The 21,607-nt window shown below is 46.5% G+C and overlaps 1 long non-coding RNA gene across 2 annotated transcripts; it reads left to right on the top strand.

Moving 5' to 3' along the window:
* The first annotated feature begins 6,250 nt into the window (after window positions 1-6,250).
* LOC141370834 (uncharacterized) lies at window positions 6,251-13,780 on the top strand. 2 transcript variants are annotated; one of them, XR_012375263.1, is made up of 2 exons: window positions 6,251-6,582; window positions 12,398-13,780. It is a non-coding gene; the product is annotated as an uncharacterized lncRNA (long non-coding RNA). The 2 variants fall into 2 exon arrangements; XR_012375262.1 differs by lacking the exon at window positions 6,251-6,582 and adding an exon at window positions 7,120-7,197.
* Window positions 13,781-21,607: the final 7,827 nt, after the last annotated feature.

The raw sequence follows: 21,607 nt of genomic DNA, 5'->3' as shown, positions 1-21,607 counted from the left end.
CCCTGTTGAGCTAGCCCATGAGGAGCCGGGGAAGTGATGGGAATCACTGGCTGCACTCAGTGCCCTTGGAGGAAGTAGGAAGCTCCTGCTTTGCCAGTTGAGCATCTTTATGGCTTCGGGGCCTGAGCTCAGTCATGAAGTTCCAGTGTTTGAAAGGTTCAGAATCCGTGAAAGGAGACGTGTAAATGAAATTGCTCTAATTCCTGAGAAACTTTTAGAAGGGGATAGTCTTGGGGACCTAAAAACTATAAGCAAATCAGAGATGCTTCCTATCCAGGATTTGGTGGAGCTGGATGACCTCCGCGACAAGAGAACTAGCAGGAAAAGGAAAAGATTTCCAAATGCAGTTTAAACAAATTTGTGAATGATGAGCTCATACATGGCCCCTTAAAAAAAAGACCTAATAAAACTAGACTTCCCAAGGGCACCAGAGAGGGTGGGTGTGATCTCTAGAAAATTCCATGGGCCTCTGCTGGCAGCAAAAAAGTCATGTTTGGGTCTGACCTTCAGGCTCTAGGCCTGTGTGCTGTGAGCTCTGACTAGGGACTGCTAAGTCCCTATCAGGTAGGACTATCAGTCATCACCCTCTATTGACGGTTCTCTGGAAATTCAGAATTTATCACAGCAGCATGCCATATGTCACTACTTTGTCCTAGGAATCTCCACCTTGCTTTGGCAGGGCTCTTCCACTTGCCTTAGTAATTATGCCTGGGCAGGTGCCGTGTCACTTATTTCTGTCTCCCCCATTGTCCAGAGCACAATGTCTTGCCCACCGTGGCTCTGATTTTTTGCTGGCTGAGTTAATGCCATTGCTGCCTTAGAAGTACTGGAGGACTTGAGGTCTTCCAGGGAGTGTAGCTGAGGTGGTTGCTGGGAGGCGACGTGCAGCAACTGGCTTTGAGTAAATACTGGCTGTAGCACCGTGTTAATCTGGTTTCTGCAAATTGCTGAGGAACAGCTCTGGTTCCTGGTGCTTGTAGAAAGAGATTTCTTTTAAACATCTTAATATTTCAAGATCTTAAACTGTCTTCTCTTTGCCACAAGTCTTTAATACTTTCTGCCAGAATTGCATTTATTTTTGGCATATCACCAGCTAAGGAATTTGCAAATGATTTTAACTCCTCCCGCAAGCAAAGAGTGGAAAACAAGCTGTATCTGATGCAGCTTTTCAAATACAACATCAGGACCTTAAAAATGAAGGCAGATTCCTTCCCTTCTGCTCTGAAGCTTCCTTTCTGGCCGTACTATATCTGCTGGAAGGGTCACAGAATGTTGGAGCATATGTAAGTTAATTTGTAACCTAGATGAATTTGGTATAAATCTTTCAATTTGGAGTATTGACATTGTCTTTTACAAACACATTTTTATGCAAAATAAGGAAGCTTTGATTGAGACACTTGGACGTAATTTACTAAGTAGGAGGTTCCATGACAGCAGGGCTCTGGTGCTGTGCTGTAGCCCCCTTTGAGGTCCCTACCTGGCACACAGTAGGTGCACAGTGACTTTGCTCAAAGAGATTCCCTGTTATTGAATAGGGAATCTCCAGAAGTAAGCTAAATCTCTAAAAGTATTGCTAAGAATGTCTGGATAAAGTGGCTTACAACAGCTCCCTTTCAAAAAATGCCTGATGACACAAACACGATATAGTAATACTGGCACTTCCTTCCTGCAAAAAACAAACAGAACCCATCAGCAAGCAAGGAAAAAGACAACCAAATGTCAAGAATGTCAAAAAATGGTCAGAGAAGAAAAAAATTTTGCTCAGGTGTGCCAGGCTACTCCTGCAAATGGTCCTGGTGAATCCGCAAAATCCAGCAACTGAGGGCGCCTGGGTGGCTCAGTTGGTTAAGCGACTGCCTTCGGCTCAGGTCATTACCTGGAGTCCTGGGATTGAGTCCCGCATCGGGCTCCCTGCTCAGCAGTGAGTCTGCTTCTCCCTCGGACCCTCCCCCCTCTCATGCTCTCTCTCTCTATCTCATTCTCTCTCTCAAATAAATAAAATCTTTAAAAAAAAAAATCCAGCAACTGACTCACAAGTGGAACAGACTGGTCCGGGGAAGGGGCATGTCCTTATCCTTCCCCGGTTACTGCAGCGGGGAGTGGAAGGGGCTGCTGGGAACACAGGGGAGGGGGCTTCTGGACCACCAGCACTGATTCTCTGATGGATATGGGGGTCCCACACTAAACCAGAGAAAGACTCCAAAGCCCAAGGTGACCTCCGTGGGTCATGAAATGCACTTCCTAGTGAGGGGAAGAGAAACATGTTGAAAATTTCAGTCAAGAGACCAGAGACTAGGTATTCAAGGAAAGGTAGTTCCAGCTGAGCTTTCCCGGCCTTCCCTCTGGCTGTCAGGCCACACAACATTGAATAGAACACAAAATAGGACTTCCAAACGGGGCTCAGAGAAGAAAAATAGGGGAATTTATTCACATGATAACATGAAGTTGCCCACATTACACAAGAACACAAGAAATGACACATGACTTTATACCCACTAGGATGACTATAATCAAAAAGACAATCAGGGTGCCTGGGTGGCTCAGTTGGATCAGTATCTGCCTTTGGCTCAGGTCATGATCTCAGGGTCCTGGGATCGAGCCCCATGTCAGGCTCCCTGCTCAGCGGGGAGTCTGCTTCTCCCTCTGCCTGCCTCTCACCCTGTTTGTGCACTTAGACTCGCTCTCTCTCTCTCTCTGTGTGTCAAAATCTTTTTTTAAAAAAAAGACAATGATAGGTATTGGTGAGGAGGTGGAGAAATTGGAACCCTCTTACACTGCTGATGGGAATGTAAAATGATTGCAGCCGCTTTGGAAAACAGTTGAGAAGATCTTAAATTTTTAAAACAGTTACCATGTGACTCAGCAGTTCTCCTGGATATATATGCCCAAGAAAAATGAAAACATGTGCCCATACAAAAACTTGTTCATAGCAGCATTATTTTTAATAGTCAAAAAGTGGGAACAACCCAAGTATCCATCAACTGAAGAATAATGCATACACAAATGTGGTATATCCATACAGTGGAATATTAGTCATAAAAAGAATGAAGTGTTGAGGGCGCCTGGGTGGCTCAGTTGGTTAAGCGACTGCCTTCGGCTTGGGTCATGATCCTGGAGTCCCGGGATCGAGTCCCGCATTGGGCTCCCCACTCAGCGGGGAGTCTGCTTCTCCCTCTGACCCTCTTCCCTCTCGTGCTCTCTATCTCTCATTCTCTCTCAAATAAATAAATAAATAAAATCTTTAAAAAAAAAAAGAATGAAGTGTTGATACATGCTATAACATGGATAAACCTCAAAAACACTGTGCTAGTGAAAAAAGCAGGTGAACTTTATGATATACAAATTATATCTCAAGAAAACTGTTTTAAAAAAAGAAATGGCAACTGCCTGGAGTGTATATCTGGGATGTGAATTTGCCTCCCATAGCTGCCTTCACTGCTTCACACAAAATTGCTTCTGATCAAAGAACTCTTTTCACAGCAAAAGAAAAGGGGCAGCCAGTGTGAGTTTATCCTGAGAAAGGGAAAAATGTAGTAACCAGTACTACATCTAGTAGCCAGGCTGTGATTTTAACCTCTAGATATTAAAAAAACAAAACAAACAAACAAAACAAAATACAAGCAGCACTCCCCCACTTTTTTCTAGTTTCTTAAGGTAGAAGTTTGGGCCATTGATAGAAGACATTTCTCATTTCCTAAAAGAAGTATTTAATGGTGTGAATTTCCCCCTAAACTTTAGGTACATCTCACAAATTCTGTTGTGTCCAATTAGAAGTGTTTTGTAAGTCTTCATTTGGCTTCTCTTTGACCCAAGGGTTATTTTTTAAATTTTATTTATTTATTTTTTTAGAGAGAGCATGAGCAGGGGAGGGGCAGAGGGAGAGAGAATCTCGAGCGGGCTCCCTGCCTGGGGCAGAACTGGGTGTGGAGCTAATCTCACGGCCCCAAGATCATGACCTGAGCTAAAATCAGAGTTGGATGCTCAACCAAATGAGCCATCCAGGCACCCTGACCCAAGGATTATCTTTAAATATGTCATTTAATTTCCAAATATATGGGAGTTTTCAAGATACAGTTTTGTAATTTCTAGTTGAATTTCACTGTGGTCAGAGACTAAAATTTGTATTTTAATTATTTTAAATTTGTTGGTTTGGTTTTGGCTCAAAATATCATCTGTCGCCTGATGTCATATACTCACTTGAAAAGAATGTGTATTCTCTTGCTCCAGGTAATTGTTTTATTAATGTCAATTAGGTCAAGTTGGTTGATAGTGTTTTTCACGATTTCTACATACTTGCCAATATTCTATCTACTTATTCTATCAATTATTGACAGAGGAGTATTGTGGTCTCCAACTATAACGGTGGATTGATGTATTTCTCACTTCAGTTCTATCAATTGTTGCTCTGTTGTTAGGCATACATATTTAGGATTGTGATGACTTCTCTTTTTTAGTTGTAAAATGTATGTAACACAAAATTTACCATTAACCATCTTATGTGTATAATTTGGTGGGATTAAGTAAGTTCATATTGTTGTACAACCATCATTACCATCCATCTCTAGAAGTTTTTCATCTTCCCAAACTGAAACTCTTCCCCCATTAAATACCTCCTTATTCTCTCTCCCCCAGCCCCTGGCAACCACCACTCTACTTTCTGTCGCCATGAATTTGATGACCCTAGGTACCTCATATAAATGGAACTAGACAATATTTGTTTTTTTGTGTGTCACTTAACATAATGTCTTTGAGGCTTATCCATATTATAGCATGTGTCAAACTTGTATTCCTTTGTAAATCTGAATAAGATCCCATTATTTGTATATACCACATTTTGTTTATCCATTTATCTGTTGATAGAAATTTGGGTTGTCTCTACCTTTTGGCTATTGTGAATAATGCTGTTATGATCATGGTTGTAAAAGTATCTGTTTGAGTCCCTGCTTTCAGTTACTCTGGGTAGTCCCAGAGTGGGTTGCTGGATCATGTGGTAATTCTGTTTAATTTTTTGAGGAACCTGTGATGTCTTCTTGATGAATTGACCCTTTTATTATCATGAAATGACCCTGGTCACATGCCTTGTTCTGAAGTCTACTTTGTCTGATATTAGTATAAACACCTCCCCTTTTATTTTATTAGTGTTTGTCTGAAATCTTTTTTCATCCTTTTACTTTTGTAACCTGCCTGTGTTTTCATATTTAAACTGATTTTCTTTTAGACAGTATATATTTGGTCTTGTTTTTTCCTGTAATCTGACAATCTCTTCTGTTTAATTGGGGGAGTTTAGACCATTTACACTTAACATCACTAGCGATATGGTTGGATTTAAATCTGCCATTGTGTTAGTTATTTTCTATTTGTTCCATCCATTCTTTTTACTCTTCTCCTGCTTACTTTTAGAATTGTTGAATTTTTAAAAATTATTTTCAGCCATTTTTCTTCAAAAATTTTTTCAGCCCTATACTCTTTCTCCACTTCTTCTGAGACTCTAATGATACAAATGTTAGATTTTACTATTTTATTGTCCCCTAGGTTCCTGTTCTTTTTTTTTTAGTATTTATTACTATTTATTTATTTATTTTTTGTATTTTTTTTATTTGAGAGAGAGAGAAGCAAAAGAGAGAGAGCACGAGCAGAGGGGAAGGGCAGAGGGAGAAGCAGACTCCCCACTGAGCAGGGAGCCTGATGTAGGACTTGATCCCAGGACCCTGGGATCATGACCTGGAGCGAAGGCAGACACTTAACCGACTGAGCCACCCAGGTGCCTGTCACTGTTCTTTTTAAAAAAAATTTTAGTCTGTCTTCTCAGGTTGTTCATAATGGAAATTTCTACTAATCTCTTTTTGAATTCACTAATTCTTTCCTCATTCATCTCCAATCTACTACTGAGACTGTCCAGTGAGTTTTTAGTTTAAAATATTGAAGTTTTAGTTACATTGTTCCTCTTTGGTTCTTTTTTATATCTTTCATTTATTTGCTGAGATTTTCTATTTTTTATTTGTTTTCAGAGTGTTCGTAATTGAAGCATTTTTATTATTGCTGCTTTAAAATTCCTGTCAGATAATTTCAAATCTGAGTTATCTCAGTGTTGGCATTTTAGATTATCTTTTCTCACTCAAGTTGTGATTGCCCTCGTTATTATATAACAAGTGATTTTTTATTGTATCTTGGGCATTTGGGGTATTATGTTGTGAGACCTGTTTGATTTTTTCTTTCTTTTTTTTTTTTTTAAACCCTTCTGTTTAGGTTGGTGTGCATGTTCAGCTCCCTGCTGGGCTTCACTGACTTCTCCGTGACAGAAGCGGACCACTGATTCACATTGCCTTGTTGCAGATGGGGGTAAGCTAATCACAGGAGTCCTTGAAGAAACAAGCTGCTATGATATGAACATATTTGGAGGGCCACATGGCAGGGAACTGTAGGCAGCTGTAGGAGCTGAGGGTCTCAGTCCTACAATTGCAAGGAATTGAATTCTTCCAACAACGATGTGAGCTTGGAAGAAGACCCTAAGATCCAGAAAGGGACACAGCCCCACTGGCTCTTGGATTGCAGCTTGGTGAGACCCTGAAGCAGAGAAGCCAGGTAAGCCATCCCAGACTCCTGATCCCCATGTGTTGTTCCAAGCTTCCCAGTTTCTGGTGATTAGTTATATAGCAGCAGAAAACTAATACACACTTCCTGTTGCTCTGTTTCATTCCTAATATTCCAGGTTTCCTTCTGTTATCATTTTCTGTCTGAAGAACTTCCTTTAGCTTTTTTTGTGTGTGTGCGCAGGTCTTCTGATGAAATTTTTCTTTAATTTTTCTCATATGAGGATACTTTTATTTCACCTTTATCTCAGAAAGATAGTTTTGCTGAATACAGAATTCTGGGTGACAATTTTTTCTTTCAGCACTTGGAAAATGTTATAACACTTCCTTCTGGCCTTCATGATTTTTTTTTTTTTTTTTTTTTTTTTTAGAGACAGAGTGTGTGTGGGAGTGAGGGGGAGGGCAGAGGGCGAGGGAGAGCAAGAATCTTAAGCAGGCTCCACGCTCAGTGTGGAGCTGGACACGGGGCTTGATCTCATGACCTTAGATCATGATCTGAGCCAAAACCAAGAGTCAGATGCTGAACTGACTGAGCCACCCAGGTGCCCCTGGCCTTCATAATTTCTGATGAGAAATGTGCTGTCATTTAAATATTTTACTGCTGCAGGTAATACTTTTTTTTTCTGGCTGCTTTCAAGATTTTTTCTTTGTCTTTAGTTTTGAGAAATTTGATTATGGTATACCTAGGCATAGATTTCTTTGAGTTTATCCTATTTGGGGTTTGCTTAAGTTCTTGAATCTATAAGTTTGTCTTTTGCCAAATTTGGGAAATTTTCAGTCATTATTTAAGTATTTGTTCAACACCACATTCTTCTCTTACTGAGTTTCTGATGACTTGGATGTTAGATTTTTTTTGGTTACTGTCCCACATGTTTCTAAGATTCTGTTCATTTTAAAAATCGATTATCTGTTCAGATTAGATAATGTCTATTATTCTATCTTCACGTTCATTGATTCCTTCTAATGTCATCTCCATCTGCTATTCAGCCCATTCAGTGAGCTTTAAAATTTTGCTTACCTTATTTTTTAGTTCTCAATATTTTATTGGGTTCTTCTTAAGTCTTCTTTTTCTTTGCTTAAGGTTTGTATTTTTTTTCTTTTCTCCCCCAGAGTTCTAGTACTTGCTTTTGGGAACATTTTTGTGGTAGCTTCTTTAAAATCCTTGTCCCATAATTATAGCATCTGTATCATCCTGTTGTTCATGTTTGTTGATTGTCTTTCCCCATTCAAGTTGAGATTTTCCTGGTCTTAGTATGATGAGTAATTGTGGGTAACAAGGACATTTTGAGTGTTGTTACAGAGATTCTGGTTTCTATTTAAATATTTCTCAGCAGGCAGTCAACCTGTTTAGGTTCAGAGTGCATGTTCTGGCATACTTTTGTGGGCTGTGGTTCAAATGCCAATTTAGTTTGCTGTGTTATTCTGGTCTGCTCAGCTTGTATGCCGCTCAGAGGCCAATCTGAAATACGAGCAGATTTGATATTAAGTGAAGTTCTCCAATCTCTTGATGTTTTGATTCTGGTTGGTCATGCATTGACTGCTTTGGGGTCTGCTCAGGATATCATACACAGATGTAAAGTGTCCCTGTCTCCAGTTTTGTTTTGTTTTTTTTTCTGTAACCGCCCTACCCCCTTGCTCACTTTCTGATTTGGAGGGGAAGGGTGCTGCCTCCCTGTTGCTGTTTGCTTAGCACACAGGGGAATAGTTATAGTCCCTGCAACTGATACACCAGTGGGTGGTGGAGGAGCACCACCTTTTGCTGACATTTGCTTAGTGCAGGACAGAGATGGTAGACAGGGATCCCTCCATAGTCTCTGCAGTGCCAGGAATGGAGGAGGAGGGGTACCACCTCTGCTCATGTTAGTGTAGGACCCCAAATCCCAGGGTGGAGGAGGTGGATCTCCTCATTAGTGCAGGACAGGCATGGTCAACAGGTCTCTGCGTATGGTCCCCATTGCCATCCACCCAGTGGGAGGAGGGAGGCTGCCTCCTCATTAGTGTAGGGCAGGGATGGTTGACAGCCCTGACTCCAGTCCCTGCCGCTAAAGGTTGGGTAGGGGTGGTGTAGCTTTTAGTGAGGAGTTCCATCTGAAGTAGAGTGGGTTCCATCTTGTAGGACTCCCCTTTGTCAAAGCTTTTGGCCAGAGAGAACAAATTTTCTTTGGAGCTTTTGGGTTTTTTGGTCTGGGTCTGTTGACATTTCTGGGTTGTGGGTGTCTCTAGTGCTCAGACAAGGGTATATAGGAGGCTAAACACACACACACACACACGCACACATACACACGCACGCACGCACGCACACAAAAAAAACCCAAGGAAATCTCTGCTTGGTTGTTCCTCAAGGTCTCTGGTCAACCCAACTTCTCATTTCCATCTCTTAGAGTTTCTGATGGTTGTTTTATGTATTTTGTTCAGAGTTTTGGTTGCAAATAGTGGGAGGAATTAGGTGAAGTGAGATTACTCATTTTGTCTGGAACCAGAAGCTGTGAATTTATCTTTTACTGCGATTAAAAATAATGCTCTTCATTCCTGTGTAAATCCAAGTTCCACCTGCTATCATACTACATGTAATAAAGAATAAGACTCCACTTCTGATGTTGGACCATTCACAGCTTGCGAGGCCCACTCCTCCTTCCCTTTTGCCCCACATCTGGGGCAAAAGCCATTAAGAAAGCTGATAAGAAAACCTGAACATTCCTTCTGGTGGTGCCCACAGGAAGTTCAAACCACACAAACCCCAGCCCGAGTGCCTGAACCCTTTCCTCAGCCCTACCCTAAGCCACAGCATAAGCCAAAGTCACTGGCCCCACTTGGCTCTTGCCATTTGGACTGGCTTGTGCCTGCCCTTCTCTCCTCAGGAAATCCCATGAATAAGAAACCTTTCCATATCTTCTTGGTGTAAATGGCATTATCAGTCTCAACATCTCAACTATTCCAGGACGGGGGTGAGGGGTGGGGGTTGCGGAAGGCTCATCCTGCCCTGCTTGGGGTGACTATCAAGCACTCCTTCTGCCTCAAGAAGTTCCTTTAACAGTTTTTATGATGCAAGCCTGCTGTCAATGAATTCTCTCAGTTTTTGTTTGTTTGAAAATGTGTTTTACCTTAATTTCTAAAGATATTTTCACTGAGTATAGAATTCTGAGTTGACAGGCTTTTTTTTTTTCCTTTCAGCACTTTTAAAGATGCCATTCCATTGTCTTCTGGTTTGCATAGTTTCTGATCAGAAGTGTTCTGTAGCTCTTTGGTCTTCTGTGTGTAACTTCCCGCTTTTCTCTGACTGCCTTCAACCTTTCTTCTTCAGCTTTGAGCAGTTGGACAATGATGTGTATAGGTGTGTGTGTGGGCGGCGGGGGGGGCGGGTTGGTGGGGTTGGTGTTTTTTTTTCTTCTTCTTTCTTTTTGCTGTTTATTTTGCTTGGAGTTCTCTGAATTCTTCAATCTGTAGTTGAATGTCTATTATTATTTTGGGGGGGAATATTCTTGACTATTATCTTCTAATATTTCTTCTCTTCACATTATCTTAAAATTCTTCTCCATCTGCGACTTTAATTACATGTGTGTTAGACCATCTGATGATGTTCTCCCCACAGCTCTTGAATGCTCTGATTTGTTTTCACCACTTTTTTCTCCTTGTGTTTCAGTTCACAGCATTTCTATTGACCTATCTTCAAGTTTGTTGATTTTTCCAAGGCTATATTCATTTTACTTATGCACTGGTCACAAGAATTCTTCATCTATGATATCACATACTCTATTTCTAGCATTGCTGTTTCACTCCTTGTTATAGCTGGCATCTCTCTGGTGAAATTCACCATCTGTTCATGTTTGTTTCCCCCATTTCCACTGATGCATTAACATATTACTTATAGTTATTTTTAAATCCCTGTCTAATAGTTCCAACCACCTGGGTCATCAAATCGATTTCTGCTGATTGCTTTATCTCTAGATTGTTTTCGCTCACTTTTTTTAAAATTGTAATTTTTAATTATATGCCAGACATTGTGTGTAGAAGAACAGTATAGACTGATGTAAATTGCATTGACACCTGCAAATGAGCATGCCTCTTCTGTCTGGATTTTAGTATTCAAGGTTCAGTGCATCCAGATAGGAGTTGAACCTGAACCAGGTTTGGGTTTTGTTGTTGCTATTTCTACCTGTGTAGCAGCTGACAGTTTCAATTTCTCCAAATGTGGGATGCTTTTACCTGAGCTGATAGTGGGGACTGGGGCACCAGATGGTTTCTCTCAGTGTTTCTGATAATCTCTTCACCTTTCAGCCTTTCCTTTCATACCTGTGCCTCTGAGAATCTCCTTCTGTACTCTTGTCTCTCCATCAGGGGTTGTGCTGTGACTTGTTTCTTAATACTAGGCCTCTGGTGAGAGGGGCCACTCTCTTATCCTGGTCCAGCCTCACTCTGAGACAGATTGTAAACCTCAGTGTGGGGCTTTTTCAGCATTCCTGCCCAACCTTCCCATGGCAACTCAGTTCTGCCTTGTCTCTAAATTCTGCTTTTTAATGGGAGTTTCCTGACCCTCCCCCATCACTGGTAACAGGCCTCTGCTTGTACTGGTGTCAGATCCTAGGCCCAAAATGATTTCTTGCCTTTCCCTTCCACCATAGCCATAGGTTTTTCCCTGTGTTCTTGGGGCAAGAGGTTTCCTACCTGTCTCCCAGAGGCAAGTGGGGTTTTCTTCTAGTCTTTCTTGGAAAGCAATGGATTTTCACCTGCGGCCCTCCCTCTGTGTCTCTGGCTTTTGCTTCATAGGAGGGATGGATCCGGGGAAGGGGCAAGGCCTTGTGCCTATTCTCCAACAGCAGCTTGCCTCTTCCTGCATCCTCACATGCCTGTCACTCCCCAGACCTCTGCTCTGTTCGTAATATTTCTCTTGAGAACAAGTGGGTGCCGACTCGCCTAAGTCTGGATTCCTCAGCCTTTCCAAACTTACATCCAGGCCCACACCTGGCTTTTAATGATTTGCTAAAATGTTACCTAATGTCTTCATACCTCCTGATGGCCACGCTTCTCCTGTGCTTGACCAAAGGGGAAACAGGTTGTGCACTGCATTTCCCCTTGCAGGAGGGTCTGCTCCTTCTTTGGAATTCAGCTTATTTCGTTCCCTTATAACCTTACATCTCTGATAGACTCAAGAAAAACTGGGTACTCCTAATTGTAAACTATCCAGATTTTCTCATTGTTCCTTGCAGCTTTCTACATCCTATGTGGAAGCAGAAATTAGATGTTTTAAGTTAAAATTACTAACTCATTCTAATTTGTCCTCAGTCATCTATCAAGAACATTTCATGAACTTCTTATTCAATTATATCCTTCTATTTTATAAAATGACTTTAAAAGAGTTTCCCATATTTAAAAGCTAAAGAGTTTCCCATATTTAAAAGCCATATTTAAAAGCTAAAAGCTGTGAATGACCTGCTTTTATTCTAATATTGTAACCAGGGTCATTAATGAATATCCCAGTTAAACTCTTTCCCTTTGAAAAAATTTGAGTCAACCACAAAACCAATGGGTGAATTTTTTTTCTCTTTCCTTTGGAAGTTCTTGAATTGTCTACTTTTAAATTTATATAAGCTCTCTATAACCAATTAGGATAGTATCTCTTGTGGATTTTAAGAGACCTTACAACCTAGTTTATTTTTCTTTTGTGTTAAGTTTGTTTGCTTGAGTGGTTAGTTCTGGAGTGTGCACATAATGACAGAACATTTTTGTGATTCTTTAATGTTCGAATAGCTATGGCTGTGTAACAATTGCCTCAGAGCTTAAAGGTATAAAACAATCACTTACTTTCACAGATACTGTGGATCAGAGATTTGGACACAGCACAGGAGAATGATGTGTTCTGTCCCATGATTCCTGGGGACTGCAGCTGGGAGCCTCCAAGAATGGGGCCAGAACCATCTGACGGCTCATTCTTCACCTGCCTGGTGCTTCCCCTCCATGTGGACCCCTCCATGTGGTCTCTGCATGGGTCTGTTTGGGCATCCTTTACAGCATGGTGGTTGGCTACACAAAAGTTGAATTGCCTCTTCTAGCCCAGCTCCAGAAGTCATTGCGACGTGACTTCTACCCCAGTCTAGCCATTAAATCAGTTACAAAGGCCATTCAAGCTCAAGGGGAATGGACATGAACTCCATCTCCTATTGAGGGAGTAGGTAGACTCAGGAAAAGCATAGGAAACTAGGAATACTGTAGTAGACGTTTTTAGAAAATACAATCTATTGCAATTAATTTCCAAAGTTTTTCATGAGATGGAACAAAAGAAGGAAGAGGGGGTGGAAAAGAAGAGGAGAGGGAAGAGGCTGTCGTCTCCCTTGGAGCCCCTTCAGAATACCTCAGAACTTTTTTTTTTTAGACATAGAGGTCTTTTTTTTAATTTTAATTTTTTTATTTTTCAAGATTTTTATTCATTTATTTGACAGAGAGAGACACAGCGAGAGAGGGAACACAAGCAGGGGGAGTGGGAGAGGGAGAAGCAGGCTTCCCGCCGAGCAGGGAGCCTGATGCGGGTCTCGATCCCAGGACCCTGGGATCATGACCTGAGCCAAAGGCAGACGCCTAACGACTGAGCCACCCAGGCACCCCTACCTCAGAACTTTTGAGTTGCTGTTTCTTTGTGGCTCGGGTGGGATGATTAACTGCCAGCTACTCTTCTGTTTGCAATATTGACAAGTGTCTCTGTTGGCAGAGTTCCTATTTGTGTTTTTAAGGATTTGTCAGCCTTGTGTGCAAAATTTTAGGGTCATGCCAACTAGCTTCTCCCATGCAAGGCTTTCCATCTCCTGGCCCAACCACAAATGGACTGGCCGGGGGAGGTCAGAAAAGCCTGGGGTGTGTGTACCAGGCATGAGTCTGAATTCATCACTGAAGTTTTTCCTTTCTCACCTGGGATTTGGGAAATCTTCTAGGTAGACAGTTCTAGAATTTGAATTGAGTTTAGAGGTCCCCTCATGTCAAGTAAAAGAATGTAAGCTGTTGGATATTCAGGATTATCTTTTTTTTCTACTTGTTTTCAGATGCCAATCAAAATAGCAATCCTGTCTATGTCAAAAGTTACCCAAAGTGGCCACTGTGACTTCAGATTGTCCTTAAGGAAATAATGGCATTTGTATGAGTAAGACTTGTAATGTGGAGATATGGAATAAACAGGTATTTGGCCTGGTTGGGGCACAGATTCAGACTAAGGTGATCCCTCAAGAATTGTGGTGGTTGGTAGAATGATGTGTATGCAATCTAAAGGCTCCAGAACATGGCCCAGAACCAGCTGTCCTCAACTGTGCAGCCAAGAACCCTCCTGTGATCTATGTCCTTGTCCACGTCTTGAGTGCTGTTCATCTATAAGAAGACGTCTGTAGAGCAAGGGCAGACGTAGCCGTGGAGCTGGCTTGAGGAGGGACTTATTCAATCCACATCTGCCCTGTCCTTGTAGACAACCCCTTACAGACAAACAACACTTAATTCCCTGAAGGTCTTAGTGAAATATTTGGAGCTCAGACTGACACTCACCTTGCTGTCACAGGCAGCATGTGGCCTCAGACAGAAGGTGACTCAAGGGGTGTGCATGCAATCACTACGTCAAGGACCTGGTCTGCAGGACTGAGGGTCTTGACTGAATCATGCTGGGCCCTCCACCTGTCGCAGCCCACTAACCTAAGACCACCAGGGTCACATCAATGGCCAAAAAAGGTAAGCTTTATTAGCTGGCTGCAGCAAGGGAGAAACTTCACTCCTGATGCCTCTCAACCCTCAGTGTTTCTGACTTCACTGGATTGCTGTAATTTCCCACATACGGCACAGAACTTCTGGTTGTGCGCACACTCCATCGCTGTGCACTGGAGGACAAATGAGCCTTTGCTTCCTTGGGCTCTCCCAGCGTCAGCCTTGCTGCTCCTTCGGAGGTGCAGCACAACCCTCTTCTGAGCTGTGAGCTGTGGACACACCACCCCTCTCCTTTGTTCCCCAGCCCTAGCTGCAGTGCTGCACAGGCTGGCTGGTCACGTCACCACTATCTGGGCACCCGTATTTACTCTTTATCCTTCCACCTTCCAGCTCCTATGTTGGCCTCCTTTGGATTGATGCACCAAGTGTAGTTTCTGGATGTTTTGTTTTTGGGCCAAACCCTGACAAACACAACTCCTTAAGAAGGAACATGCGTCCTTTCTGCCTGCTCTTTTTTTCCTCTTTCTTCTGGCTGGGACAGGGATGCAATGACTGTCGTGACAGAGCCACACACCGAGGAAGGCAGAGCAGAAAGACAGAAGGTCCCTGAGGACATAGCGGAGCCTCCACCCCACCTCTGCCTTCATTTCCATGAGGGAGAAACAAAATGCTCTCTCGTTTACACCACGGTCTGGTCCCAGCAGCCAAGTGCTGTTCCTCAGTGACCTGCCCCTGTAGGACCTGATACAGCGTCTAATGCAGCCAGAACAGCTGAGGTCTGGGCTACATAAGGGAGGAAATTGCTTGAAGAAGTAAATAATTCAGCTAATTTTTTGTATAATAATCATGAAAACCTTTTGAAAGTAGATGATGAAACTGGAGATTTATAAAACCTTTGCTGGTCTGTGACACTCAGGAGGGAGGCAGGCAAGGGCCAGTGGGCCCGCTGTCTCTGCGCCCCTCTCTACTGAACCAGAGTACAAGTGATGTGGCAGAACTGCTCAGGCAGTGGGGCTTGATGAGGAGGCAGGCAGCAAAGTTGCGGAAAGCTTGGGCTGCAGAGCTCTTGCATACTTCGGTGTGGTCTTTGCTCGAGGCCTCCATTTCTTCATCTGTAAAATGGGGGTATTATTAGTTGCTACCTCATTGAGTTGATGTGGACACCAGATGAGACAATCTATATGAAACAGTCAGCATAATGCATGACCGCTACATTTGATATTTATAAACCACGCTAATTTACAGACAAGAAGATTGCAAACTTTGGTTTACTTTTACTATTATTTACTATTATCAGTCGCAGTGACTTGTGACTGTTCTCACAGCGTGCTCGCACGACAGTCACCATGAGTGAAGGTTTCGCCTTTAGTTGGTGATGATGGGCAGAGGGCCCAAGCTCAGGGTGACAGGTGGTTGCCACCTCAAATCTTCCATGGAACGTGGTGGGGTAAAAGCCAACCAGTAACAACAAGACCGGATGGTCTTGAGCGCTGTGGTGTATAAACTGCCAGAGCTTGCAGATCGGCCCCAGGGGTCACTCCCAACACCCTGGGGTTATGAGATGGGTGCGTGTGCCTGCCTCCCTGCACCCCAGCTCCAGCTTCTCTGTCCCCTCGGCAAAGTCTGGACAGATGGCAGTGCAATCCATTATGTGTCATCTCAGCCCGAGCATTTCAATCGATTATGATGATGTTAACCTCGGCCATTTTGCTATAATTGATCCCTGTGGGCCTTTGTCAATTGCTTCAGCCACACGGTAGATGCAAGGCAAAAAGATGCGGTGACCTGGAGCCCTTTCCTCTGGGGCCAAACGGTCACCCTTACTGCTGAAGCCGTCCTGATCACAGCCCACAGAATGACCCATCTCCCACAGGCAGCCCCGAGGTACCCGAGGAAGATTAAATTGTGGTCGGAATACTTCGGTTAAGGATAACAGTGTTTCTGATAAAATGCTAATTTGTAAGTTTGAGTGATTACAGGGGTAACCCAAGTTATCTGGAAAAATTAGATTTCGTTGTTTCCTGCCAGGGCTGAATTAATGAGATGTCACTGCCGTGCACGCACTCTTTTATCAAGATCTCCTTTATGATGTATAATGCAAGGTTGACAGACCTACAGCGCCCAGAGCCATTCATCCTCCAATTAACACATTTGTCAGTGTTTCTACAAATCATGCATCTTCTGATACAGGATAAGGGGCCCTCGCTCCATCCTGTGTCATCACCAAATACACACACACACACACACACACACACACACAGTCGCACACTCGTACACTCACACACACTACACATCACGCCTCACCGTGGTTGTAAGTTAGATTTTATTTTGCCCACCTAGTGGCGACCGACCAGATCCACCTGTTGTACACTTGTAAATGTTTGTTTTCCAAGACCCCGCCCCACCCACCATTTGGACGATGACGATGGCATGCGTTTAGAAAGCCGCAGGGATTATATGAAGGGCAGGGAACATGAAGGGACGTGGTGGGGAGTGTGGGTAGGGAGTGGAGACCAGCTTCCTGATGGGAATGAGACGCTACTGGTCCTCCCTGAGTGACTTAACCCTGACTTTGAGTTGTAGCTCCCCTGTCCCGCATGGGATGCTCGGTCCAGGACTCCCATATGACTGGGGGCAGCTGGCCGGGCTGCTTGCAGTACGTTCAAATGCTAAATGATGACGTTTGGCACACGTCTGTTTAACATCTGGCTTCCCGATGCAATGCCTGCCTTGTGCTGCCTGCTTGGAGATTGGAACATAATCCTGGTGAACAAGCCAAAGTGGACGAGAAAAGGGTACTTCTGGTGACTCGTCTGTTCCGCATACGTTAATTTGCGTAATAATTGATCTCTAGCTATGAAGCTAATTTTGTCCCCAAGGCCCCTTTGCGAATCTCTGTCCAGTGGTCCCAGTGGCGATCGGAGGCTGGGAGATGTGGAGTCACTTGCTCTGCGAGTGGCAGAGCCCCCAAGGCCTCACCCTTTGCCCTCCTGCCTCTGTGGGTGGCATTGTCAAGTCCTCTCCACGTCAAGGGGGGTGGTTTCCCACCACGAGACACCCCCCCCGGCCAACTCCACCCATTCAGCTCTGCAGGGCCAGTACGTGGCCCAACCCTTCTTCCATGGTTCTTGCCCCCGAAGGCGATGACCCTCCCAAGCCCCCCGGGGGTCGTGTCCCCTGCCTTCACTGCACTGCCCTGGTGGCGTGTCTGTTTGGTGGCCTCCTCAGGACTGCTCTGGCAGCCAGAGCCCTGCCCCACAGGTGGCATCAGGGACCGAATGGCTGATGGATTCTACTGACATTACGTGGACCCCGGGGGGGTCTGAGCTAGGTGGGGGGAAGCCAGACTCAGGGCTTGGGGAAGGCTGAGTTACCCCGGGCTGGGTCTTGGGGTGCTGGGTGGGTAGGGAAGGTTTTCAGGAAGTTGGAAGCTTAGGAGGCGCAGGAACAGGAAATGCCACGTTCAGGGTGTGACAGAGGGCACACCTCTGCTGTGAGGGTTCTACCCAAAGACCAGATAGCTCCTTGCCTTCCCAGACTCTGGTGAGACAGTACTTAGGGTCTCATATGACTGGGGTCCACACCGTGGGCATCGGGTGCAATTAAGCTCTCTCAGAAGGTGTTTGTGACACTGTGGGGACCAAGGCCAGGCTGAGGGTTGTAAGCCCAGGTGAGCCACGACCCGAGGCCCCAAAGGACCCAGGGGCCACAGGGCTGCCTATCCCCTCCAAATGTCCCTCCCTCGACATCAACCATATCCTCTGCTTCCTCCACCACTGCCCCATTGTGGCCGCCCCGGACTTGCCTTCTCTCCGAGGGGTCTCTTACACTTCGCAGGTCACCCTTCACCCTAAAACCCCTCCTGGCTCTCAGGAGAAAGTTCAGACTTACGGACGGAGCCAGTGTGCTCTGCTGCCGGTCCCTCCCGCCCTCAGGAGTCTCAGTGGCCTGCATGTTCTGCCTCTGCCTGGGCCCCGCTCCCCGGGCAGCTCCGCTCTAACTGCAAGTGGTCGCACCTGGGGCCCCTGCCTGAGTGTCCAGATGTACCCACCCCCCAGGACCTTCCTCCGTGAAGTCAGTCATGTGTTACTGATGTGGCCCGAGGGCTGCTGTCTCCCCGCTACCTGTGCGCACCCCCCCCCCCCAGTTCTCCAGTGGATTCCCAGTGACTGCCACCACGCCCTGCTCGCAGCAGGTGCTCAGTTGACGTGGGATGGCTGCAGAAGGCCGGGGGCACAGCTGACTGTGGCCCTTCTCTAGCTGTCACCGTGGTGTCCACACAGTGAGTGAGCACAACGTGGCCACAGCAGCGTCACCTGCCTTCTAGAGTGGATGACGCTCTCGCCATGGTCATGATCAGGATGGTCTGGGTGTACCTTGGAGCAGTGAGAGGGTGAGACGGAGGAAAGGGCAGACAGGGTGGCTCTGGAATCCCGCAGCATTTCCCAAGCCTGGGGGCCTGGTGTCCCGCTACGGGACCTCGGGGTGACTTCTTTCTGGGGAGCTCAGTTCAGCCTGTTGGCAGCCCTGAAGCCCAGGACCATGGGACTGGAGAGGACGTTTCCACCCCCGGGTCTGCCTGCCTGGACGGTGTCCTGGACCACGCGTGGGATCTCACAGCCAGGTCTCTGCTGGGGATAGGAACCAGCTCTACAGAAGAGCATCCCTTGGTGGATGTTCTCCACGTTTCCTCGCCTGAGCCAGGTGGGGCGGGCCCAGCACGGTTCTGCTTTAGGCTTTGTTAATTCACTGCCTTGTTGTTGCCACATTCAGATGAAAACCTCCCGAGGGGGCCCCATGTCGTCTGATTTTCCGAGACTCCACGTGTCAGAACCAGCTGTGTGTCCTGAGAGTTGAAAATTCCCTCCCAGGGGAATGGTGCGGGGGGGGGGGGGGGCGGATTGTTGAGAAAGCAGGGCCCCGGGCATGCCTGGGACCTCAGGGAGTCCAGGGTCTCTTTCGTCAGGGGAGAGTTGGCTCTGAGCCGATTCCAAGCACCCCCCGGCCCACTCTTCTCCTCTGAACCCCATCCCACACCGAGCACATACACTTGGCACCGCACCTACCTCCCGCTCTCCAAGGCATCAACTTGACATTACCTTATGGTTGCGCCGCCCCGGTTGGTGGCTCAAGCAGTTGGTTCCAAACACTAATGCTGATCTGGCTGCTGCCTTGGGGCCAGGCCCAACTCTCCCCACCCCCAGGACCTTAGCCTAATGGGAGAAGGCTGTGGATTCCCGGTGTCCTCATTACTACCTGGAGATACTGGGCAAGAGATGCTCCTCTGCAGGTGTCCTCCTCTCTCAAACGTACCTTGGGGCTGAGAAATAAGCAAGGTGCCTCGTGCTGTCACGCACAAACGTTGCAAACGCTCTTTGCCAGGTTGCAGGACAGGATGGAGCCTGGCACCGTGGAGGGCAGACAGGTCAGTGAGGACGGAGGCTATTGGCCAAAGGACACGGCTCCAGCTATGTGTGGGGACGGTGGCGATGGGACGGGGAGACAGCTCTCAGGTGGACCCCGTCCCCACCTGCCTGCTTTGGGCTCTGTGCCTCCTAGGCCTTGTGCTTGCTTTGGACCCCCATGGGGCCAAATCATCATGGCTCCCTGGGCCAGCGGGGTGCTCACAGTGCCTTGTGAGCCAGCACCATGCTCTCCACCCTCCAGCTTGTGCCCTTGGAGACATCTGGGTGTGAGCCCGGGCACCAGCCCAGCCAGGGTTTCAAGGGGCCTCACCTCACCTCGTCGCTGCAGGGCCTCCGCCTCCCAGGCTCTGGGCTCCCCCAGGGGGCACGGGGCAGCCCTCTCCTGGTAGCCAGATCTTGCCCCACACTTAACCTCCCAGTCACAGCCTGCCATGTGCAGGAGCAGCTCCGCCAGGGGCACGGCGACCTCTGCACCCAGAACCAAAGCCCCTGCAAGCACGGCCAGCCTCGGTGAGGGCTCACTGACTGGCACTGTGCTCCCCGGGACCGTCTTCACCTTGACCTCCAAAGGCATGTGTGGTGCCCCTGAGCTTGAGGCTCATGTTTTGTTCAGCTGGCCCAATATTTTACCCAAATTTAAATTTGTCGCCCACATTTAAATATTGGAAGAGTTAAGATAAAACCTGGATTTTCAGTGCCGCCTCCCTCACTCCTCCCTCCCCCCCACTCATCGCTGCACACCTCAGCCCTATATGATTCAGTTTTGTATCCATCCCCCCACACCCCTACTTCCCTAATTCCTGGGTCCCCACTGGTTACATCCCTGCACCTGCTTTCCTCAACACGGCTTCTCTCCTCCTTCCATCTCTCAAACCTGCATCCTGTATCCCTTTGCCCCACGTCTCTGCAGCCCTGTATTCTGCCTCCCAGCGCGGTTCACACTGTCACCCCTCACCCCTGCTTCCCCGTGAACCCCACCATCCCTCCATCCCCTCCTCCCTGCATCCTTGTATTTCTGCACCTCTCACCCCTGGATGCCTCCATTTCTGCATCCCTCCGTCTTACACCCCTACCTTCCCCCTCTTCCTCCTCCTCTTCTTTGGGCTTCTCCTCCGCCACTCATTAGGCTGTTTTCAGCCCCTCAGTGGAGGACACAGGCATCGGTATCCAATCTGACAGATGCTCAAAGCCATCTCTTTCTTTCCCCGGGTGCTTTTAGGCATTCTTTGGGGACCACTTTCCTGCATCCTATGGCATACATAACCTCCTGCTGGTGTCCCCGTCCCTGCGGGTCATTTCTTGAGCAAAGTCTGCTCAAGATGGCCTGAACTCAGACACGTTCTGCATTGTCTCCTTTGTCCTGCTAAGGTGGACAAGCAGGCTGTCCGCATTGTAGCCCTTCTGCCAGCCAGCTTCCCTCCTGCAGGAGGGCCAAGGTGAAGGCCGGGTGCCCCAATTCCAGGTCCCCTCTGCGAGCTTCCTGAGTCCTTCTCCATGCTCTGCTCCCTGTCCTGGGGGCCAGGAGCCTCAGAGCCTCTACTCTGGGCTTGCGGTGGGGCAAGAATGTCAACCCCTCCTCCACTCCCCACAGTGGGAGCAGGGACAACATCACAGAGCTCCTGCCAAACTGTCCCCAAAGCTCTCTAACCAGAAACCCTCTTTCTCAGCCTCCCTGATCAAACAGCCTTCTAGAAGGGCTCAAAGTGGTTTGGGGACCTCTTGGCAAGTCTGCCTGGAAAGGGTAGCCCCCTTTAGGGTCTGACACTCACAGGCCACCTGCTGAGGTGTATGGCTCAGCATCCTTAGGGTGTGGGGCACTCAGCTCTTCTGGCTCTCAGTGTGGTGGCTTCAGCGGGGACCACATCATGTGCTGCTAGACAACCCATACGCTCTTTCCTGAGTCTCATTTCTGAAACAGGA

The sequence above is a fragment of the Callorhinus ursinus genome, unplaced genomic scaffold, assembly GCF_003265705.2.
Source record: "Callorhinus ursinus isolate GAN/ISIS: 27379988/994484 unplaced genomic scaffold, GSC_fseal_2.0 scaffold47, whole genome shotgun sequence".
NCBI lineage: Eukaryota > Metazoa > Chordata > Mammalia > Carnivora > Otariidae > Callorhinus > Callorhinus ursinus.
This window is presented reverse-complemented; position numbering and strand designations above follow the sequence as displayed.